Source organism: Bactrocera tryoni, unplaced genomic scaffold (genome assembly GCF_016617805.1).
Source record: "Bactrocera tryoni isolate S06 unplaced genomic scaffold, CSIRO_BtryS06_freeze2 scaffold_25, whole genome shotgun sequence".
NCBI classification, from domain to species: Eukaryota; Metazoa; Arthropoda; class Insecta; order Diptera; family Tephritidae; genus Bactrocera; species Bactrocera tryoni.
In genome coordinates this window covers 17,896,875-17,905,574 of record NW_024395977.1, presented here as the reverse complement: position 1 = coordinate 17,905,574, position 8,700 = coordinate 17,896,875, and positions in this window count along the sequence as shown.

Genomic DNA, 8,700 nt, shown 5'->3' with positions numbered 1-8,700 from the left:
AAAGTGTGTGTACGGTTTGTTCCACACAAATTCACTGACGACCAGAAATTGCTCAGAATGCAACATTCCAAAGACCGATTTTTTGACCAAAAATCACATTTTAACCATTAACCATTCCCCGTATTCACTTGATATGGCACCGTGCGACTTCTTCCTTTCGGAAAAATTCTTTTGCCCATGAAAGGAAAACGTCATTCAAAATGCTTACACCGGCATACTGGCGGTCATATCGGCCATCAACGGTTTTCCAAAAAAACCATTTGTTCTGTTTTTTTTAATTCGTGTTTACACACACACCTTGTATATAACTAGTAACTACAAAGCTTGTACACCAAATAAATGCACACAATGAACAACTCATAAAATGCGTTAGATATTGCTAGAGCACACACAGTTTAAGTAAGCAATTACAAACACCGCACGCGTTGCGATTTCAAGTATACAGTAAAAAAATATATATTTATACATATGTACCTCAATACACATACACAAATACATATGTTTATGTATACGTAGTGAAGAAATTATATTTAGAAAGTGTATAAAAAGAAGAACATACAACAAATAAATTCAGAGTCAAAAGTAAACTCTCACAAAATGCATGCCTATTAATACCTGTTAACATGTATATTAAACAATAGAACTTTAAAAATAAATAATAAATAATCTCCTTCCCAATAATATCATGAATCTGAAATTCTAAAAAAAAATTTCAAAACTCTTAAATATTTTATTGAATTTTACCTTATGTATTCTCTGATAATACTGTTCTTATGATCATTCTAACAGATTATTTCGGTAATAATATCATATGGAAAAAAGTGACCACCGCAAGTGTATAAATCCAGTTTTTTTTATGTTTATGGAGGATTTATTATTAAATCTCAAAGAAGAGTTCCTACTGAGAAGCTTAAACGAGCGTTATTAGGTAATTTTTTGGTGCAAGTTAAGGACTGGATCCCGAAAGTTTTATTTTTGCATTTCGTGCTACGTACTTATTGTACATGACTTGCATAATATTTTTGTGAATTTTTTGTGAATAAAATGTTATTTAAAGCAATGAGATAGAAGAGCTTTATCAAGAAAGATGTAATCATCTAAAAATGTTAGCAGACTGCTGGTTTGTAATGAAAGAGGATTCTAAGTCTAAGAGGAAAATTTAATATTTATATATTGTAAATATATACATATACTCGTACGTATATTTTTTGTAAAAATAATAATTCAAATAAGAACATCAATTTATCATATCTTTAAATTGATATATGTTACAAAAAATCCATTAAAGTTTTTTGTTCGGCAGGACCTTTCGATAAAAAAATAACCGTTTTATTAAATTTTAGAGCACAAAAAAATTTTCACACAGTGTAATTTGTGTTAAGAATATTGTATGTTTTTTTGTTGACTTTGAAATTGTTTACCAATTTTAAAAGTAGGTAACTTTTATACCTGCCATTAAAATTATTGTGACGTTTTACACAGTTTTAGTATAGAAAATTTGATAAGTTAATTAAATAATTCCATTTATTTAGACTTGACAATTCTAACAACAATTCTTATTAATTATTAAGAGAACTTTTAACGTAATATTTTTAAAATTAAAGCTAAATGATAATGGTTGGTTGTACACAAATATGATTATATACTATAATTTTATTATTTCCGTATTGCAACCTATTGAGAAGGACGACATCGGCCCGCTGAAATGCCGGAAAAATCTATTTTTTTGTTCTCAATTATAGGGATCCGATCATCATATAACGTAGGCGCTTGAAGTATTATACCAGCAGTCCCTGCTAAAACGGCTAGTGTAAAAATCCATAGAAACAATCGATCTAATACCATAGCTACATATTTCCAGTCTTCTTTAACCTAAAAAAATAAACTTTATGTAGTTGTAACACTTAGTAGCCATTCTCACCTTTGTGGAGTCTTCTAACAGCTTTGTATGTTCTGCTATAAATCGCACACAAAAACAGCTCCGATGGACTTTCAGTTGAGAGTTTGTATGTAGAAGACATTCATTTCTTAATGTTTGACCTTTTACCTCACTAGGACTTTCCATATAAAGAGTTGGAGACACTAAATTTTCAGTAGCTTCTTGCGAGAGAGGAGGAATACATCCATGAATTTGGCAGCTTCCACTAAATGTTCCGCTCCCACTTTACATAAAAACGTAAGAAATATATATAAATAAATATTAGATGTTTCATTCCAGTAATGGTTAAAATTTGTCAAGAAAGAAATTAGTTTTTCTTAGATAGAGGTCTCCAGGAAAAACTTCTGTAATATTTAAGTAAATGGGAATGTTTTGAAGTCCTACATCGAGCAAAATTTACTGTTAATCATCTGTGTAGTGGGAACAAAGAGCTTAGCTTAGAAATATACAAACGATAATTACTCTCAAAATAATTCATACTTAGTTTTTAAAAATAAAAAGTAAGGAAAGGCTAAGTTTAGATGTTACCGAGCACAAAGCTGGAGAATTCTTTCTGGTGTTGGAAGCTTTACAATAAACATGTTGTTAAAGAATTTAATTATTTTCGTTCATATGCACTGGGGTCAACATTTTCGGTATCTGAAAGCTTGAACAGTAAAGGTCCGATTTTGACAATTACACTATTTGTGCAAAGGTCTATATCGATATATTCTTTGGAGCTTGATTTGTATATTGTTAGGTATTTAGAATTGTATTACATGGAAAGTATTCGTAGCATCCAAAAATTTTATTGAAATTGGTGGAATTTTATCCAAAGGTGGGAAGCGTCACGCCAATTCTCCGATATTGATGCCGGCTTCTATTGAGTAATGTAAAGGGACAACGCCCACTTCTTAAACATTTTCAAAACTACATGTTAATGAGGACCGTTGTACATTTTTCTGGCGTGGCAATAGCCCGATCTCTTCCATCTGTAACACCGACCTTTCTTATATCATATGTAGAAAGTATCGCCAAGATATTTCAAGTGTTAATCAAGTTATCGGTACTTTTAAAGCACTCTCACAACAATTCATTAACATACAAATTAGGGGGATTCTCTTGCTCTTGCAAGATTGCAGATTGCAAAAATCCTATACCGAAATATACAAGGGCACGAGAGCACCCATTGCAGAATCTAGTGATATACATTATAAACGGCTGATTCGGTCAATTCAGTAAGTGACTATTGTGCATGGCTATTGTGAATTGGTGCACCCTTTGCATTCATTTTTAACAAAAAAAACTGTAACAAATCTTTATAATTTAAATAGAAATTATAAAATCTATTTAAAACTTATCTGCCTCAACAATTTAACGGCGAAATATGTCTTTATGTAAAATGACAGCTAAAACAAGGTTGCTATTATATTTTTACGTGTCATTGAACGCAAATAAACATAGGTTTTGGTCTGACATATTTTACAGCCATTGCAAATATTTTTCTGCGTGTATTTGTTGTTGTGCCGTTGCATTAGGTGGAAAAATCTGCACCTCGCGCACCGTGTAAGGGTTTTGCAAGAGCAAGAGAATACCCATATTGACTTGGTTTCTCTATCATCATTGGTTCCCAACGTATGTAAGTATATATTATACAGCAAAGGCATCAGATGCAATTCAAAATAGCGTTATATTGGAAGAAGGCGTGGTTGTGAACCGATTTCACATATTTCGTACATGTCATCAGGGTGTTAAGAAAATATTATATACCGAATTTCATTGAAATCGGTAGAGTAGTTCCTAAGATATGGTTTTTGGTCCATAAGTGGGCGACGCCACGCCCATTTTCAATTTTAAAAAAGCCTGGGTGCAGCTTCCGGTAGAGTGCGACAAAGCCATGTGAGATAACGCCATATGGCCTTATCACTCAATTCAAAGAGAGATAAAGCCATATTCACGTCAAAATTTCTCTATGGCTTTATTTCCAATTTCAAAGAGCGATAAGGCCATATGGCGTTATCTCGCATGGCTTTATCTCTCATTTGATTTTCCCTTTTACGGAATATTTTCTGCTCTATATGCATACAAGAAGGAGTAAGCATTCTGTAAAAGGGAAAAATCATTAGTTCTTGACTTTCCATTTTAATCAAAGCACAAAATACGTGGATTATGAAAATATGCAATTCGACAATATGCAATATGACATTGATTAAGAAAGTTGCCAGGTGCAATGAATAACAATTAAATGCACATTCGCAATGAAAAAAAAAATCATGTGAGAGATAAGGCCATATAGCTTTAACTCACAATTGACAAAAAAAAATGGCATTATCTCTCAATGCGAAGCGTGATAATGTCATATGGCTTTACCTCGCAATTAGATGGCAGATAGAGCCATATGGCGTTATCTCGCATGGCTTTATCGCAGCCCACCGTTTCTGACGTTTTTTGTTAGTCGGTTAACGCACTTTTAGTGATTTTCAACATAACCTTTGTATGGGAGGTGAGCGTGGTTATTATCCGATTTCTTCCATTTTTGAACTGTATATGGAAATGCCTGAAGGAAACGACTATAGAGTTTGGTTGACATAGCTGTAGTAGTTTCCGAGATATGTACAAAAAACTTAGTAGGGGGCGGGGCCACGCCCACTTTTCCAAAAAAATTACGTCCAAATATGCCCCTCCCTAATGCGATCCTTTGTGCTAAATTTCACTTAATATCTTTATTTATGGCTTAGTTATGACACTTTATAGGATTTCGGTTTTCGCCATTTTGTGGGCGTGGCAGTGGGCCGATTTTCCCTATCTTCGAACTTAACCTTCTTATGGAGCCAAGAAATACGCGTGCCAAGTTTCATCATGATATCTCAATTTTTACTCAAGTTACAGCTTGCACGGACGGGCAGACAGACATCCGGATTTCAACTCTACTCGTCACCCTGATCACTTTGGTATATATAACCCTATATCTGACTCTTTTAGTTTTAGGACTTACAAACCACCGTTATGTGAACAAAACTATAATACTCTCCTTAGCAACTTTGTTGCAAGAGTATAAAAATTGTCCAAAAAGTTGTTATAACGGCCGCTTCAGAAACGTCTTATGATGTGACCGGTACTTCATTAAATGCACGAACCAAATCTCTAGTTGCAAAAATGTGGTTACCCTGTAGAGTTGCGGTAAAGTCCTTAAGGCAGCAATTTTGAAAGCATTTAGACTGCGGTAGTCTCCAAATGGGCGCTATCTTCCAGCGCTTTTAGCTGTAAGGTACAGTGACGAATACCATGTGCTGTTCAAAGGTCGAGCGATTCACAGTTTGTTTATCCGGTGGGGTACGAGGTGCTTTGCTGTTCACCGGTGGTCCGTTTGAAGGAAGTATATTATGGAAAGTGTTGTGTTTCTTCCATATTGTTCCGTCATTTGGCTTTGTAATCTCAGGAAATTTTCGCAGTGATTTGAGGTATAATGTAACTTCTTTACTTTACTTTTTATAGGTTGAGGCTGATCGACTTCGCCGGGGCCTGAAATAGGGTTATCTGTAGTACTAGATTCCAGCATCAAAAATGTCCCCGGATCGAAAAGCAACCAAACAGATCGATCATGCTAAGATAGACGGAAGACATGCTTCGAGGTCCTAGCTCCTTACGTACAGCTGAAATCGAAACTATTGGTTTTCGGAAAATGCAAAAAACAACTGGTACGATGAGGAGTGCTTGTCGCAGCGGAGAAAGTCTGCTTTCTTTGCAACGCTACAATCGAACACAACACGTGCGGGACCCCTTTTCAGACAAAAAAGAAAGAGGCCGAAATGCGTGAGTACAAAGACCTAGACAAACTGGCTGACAGGGGTATTGCTCTAAAATTCTACGAACAAATGCGGCGGCTTACAGAAGGTTTCAAGACCGGAGCATACACTTGTAGAACCCCCAGAGGTGATCTTGTGACTAATGCCCAGTGCATAGTGAATTAAGAAGGGAGCACCTCTCCAGCCAGCCGAATGGCAGTGAAAACATAATATCAGGAGATGGCGATAATGATGGGGCAGACGTTCCATTGCCCGACCATGAAGAAGTTTGAACAGGAATTATCCGTCTGAAGAACAACAAAGTGGCGGGGGCCTATAGATTTCTGGCCGAGCTATTCAAACACTACACTTTGTGGAATATGGTCGGACGAAAGAATGCCCAACGATTGGAATATTAGAGTACTCTGCCTAGTCCACAAAATACGAGACCCTACAATCTGCGCCAACTAAAGTGGGACAAGCCTCCTCAATTTCGCGTATAAGATTCTATCAAGCGTATTGTGTGAAAGATTAAACCCCACCGTCAACAAACAGATTGGACTTTATCAGTGTGGCCTTGGGCCTGGAAAATCAATAACCGACCAGATATTTACCATGCGCCAATCTTGGGGAAGACTCGTGAAAACAGAATCGGTACACCCCACCTTTTCGTCGATATCAAAGCTGCTTTCGACAGGACGAAAAGAAGCTGTCTTTATGCCGCCATGTCTGAATTTGGTATCCCTGCAAAACTAGTACGGCTGCGTAAACTGACGTTGAGGAATACCAAGAGCTCAGTAGGGATCATGAATGCTCTCTCCAAGCCGTGCGGTACCAAACAAGGTTTCAGATAAGACGACTATCTTTCGTATGTCTTCTTCAATCTGCTCTTGGAGAAAACAATATTAGCTGCAGAACTACACAGAGCAGTTACCATCTTCGATAATAGTGCACAGCTGGTGGCATACGCAGATGATATTAACATCATTGGCTTCAAAAACCACGCCGTTAATTCTGCTATCTTCAGAAAGAATCAGGAAGCGAAGCGTCGAATAGCGTTCGGAAAACATGACCTAACCGGTGTACTCAATGTCTTTTAAATTGCTTGACCTATGTGAATATCGTCGTACATCTCACACAGCTCATCGTTCCATCGAATGCGATATCCATGCTTCTCCATATAGCAGGACTGGAATTATGATTGTCTTATACAGTTTAGTTTTTGTTCGTAGGGAGAGGACTTTACTTCTCAATTACCTACTCAGTCCAAAGTAGCACTTGTTGGCCAGAGTTATCCTTCTTGGATTTCCAGTCTGACATTCTTGGTGGTGTTTATACTGGTTCCAATATAGGCGAAATTATTTACGACTTTGAAGTTATGACTGTCAACAGAGACGTGAGAGCCAAGTCGCGAGTGCGACGACTGTTTGTTTCATGACAGAAGATATTTTGTCTTGCCCTCCTTCACTGCCATACCAATATGCTTTGCTTCCTTGCCCAGTCTAGAGAAAGCAGAATATCAAAGTCATCGGCATATGACAACAACTGTACGCTCTTATGAAAGATTTTACATGCTCGATTAAGTTCTGCAGCTCGAATTATTTTCTCAAGCAGCAAATATAAGAAGTCGCACGAAAGAGAGTCGCCTTGTCTGAAACCTCGTGTGGTACCGAACGGCTCGGAAAGGTCATTCCCGATGCTGACGGAGCTTTTGGTGTTGCTCAAAGCCAGTTTACACATTCGAACTAGTTTGCGGGGATACCAAATTCAGACATTGTGGCACAAAGGCAGCTCCTTTTCGTGCTATCGATAGCAGCTTTGAAATCAGCGACGAGGTGGTGTGTGTCGACTCTTCTTTCACCGGTCTTCTCCCAAACTCAGGTCTAAGGCCACACTGATAAGGTCCAATCTGTTTGTTGACGGTAAGCTTTCATATTTCACACAATACGCTTGATAGAATCTTATACGCGATGTTGGGGAGGCTTATCCCATGGTAGTTGGCGCAGATTGTGGGATCACCCTTTTTGTGAATTGAGCAGAGGACAATTAAATTCCTATCGTTGGGCATGCTTTCGTCCGACCATACTTTACAAAAAATCTGATGCATGCTCCTTATCAGGTCTTTGCCACCGTGTTTGAATAGCTCAACCGGCGATCCAACGGCCCCCGCTGTTTTGTTGTTCTTCAGACTGCTAATTGCTATTCGAACTTCTTCATGGTCGGGCAATAGAACGTCTGCTCCATCGTCATCGATTGGGGAATCAGGTTCGCCATCTCCTGGCGTTGTACTTTCACTGCCATTCAGCAGTTTGTCAAGTTCTTCATACTCACGCATTTTGGCCACTCTCTTTTTCTGTCTGCAAATGCGTCTCGCTTCCCTCCTCAACTCTCGGTATCTATCTCATCCCGCACGTGATGTGGTCGATCATCACGTTGCGAGGTAGGCAGTCTCTTTTCTCCGACAGTTCCACTATACCGAGTTGTTGACGAGTGCTCTCAGAAAGCAGGAGTGCAAGCGATAGAAAATCGTTCGGATATGTTTACCTATAATTTTTTTGTGCTGGAATCTAGTATTACAGATAACAATTTTTCGTCCCTACGAAGTCGATCAGCCTCAACCCATCTGTGGATGTTTCCTCGTGGAGGCTGAATTTACCGACTGTTGCGCCAAAGATACCGTCCTTGCTCACCCTGGCTTTAAAGTCGCCATGCACGATTTTGACATCCTGACGGGGACAGTTCTCAAAAGTGCACTCCAAGCGCTCATAGAAGGCATCTTTGGTCACATCGTCCTTCTCTTCCATCGGGGCGTGGGCGCAAATCAGCGATATGTTGAAGTACTTTACTTTGATGCGGATTGTGGCTAGACATTCATCCACCGGATTGAATGATAGTACTCGGTGACGGAGCCTCTCTTCCACCACAATCCCACACCGAACTTGCGCTCCTTTATATGTCCACTGTATTAAATGCCACAAGGACCTACTCGCCTCAGTC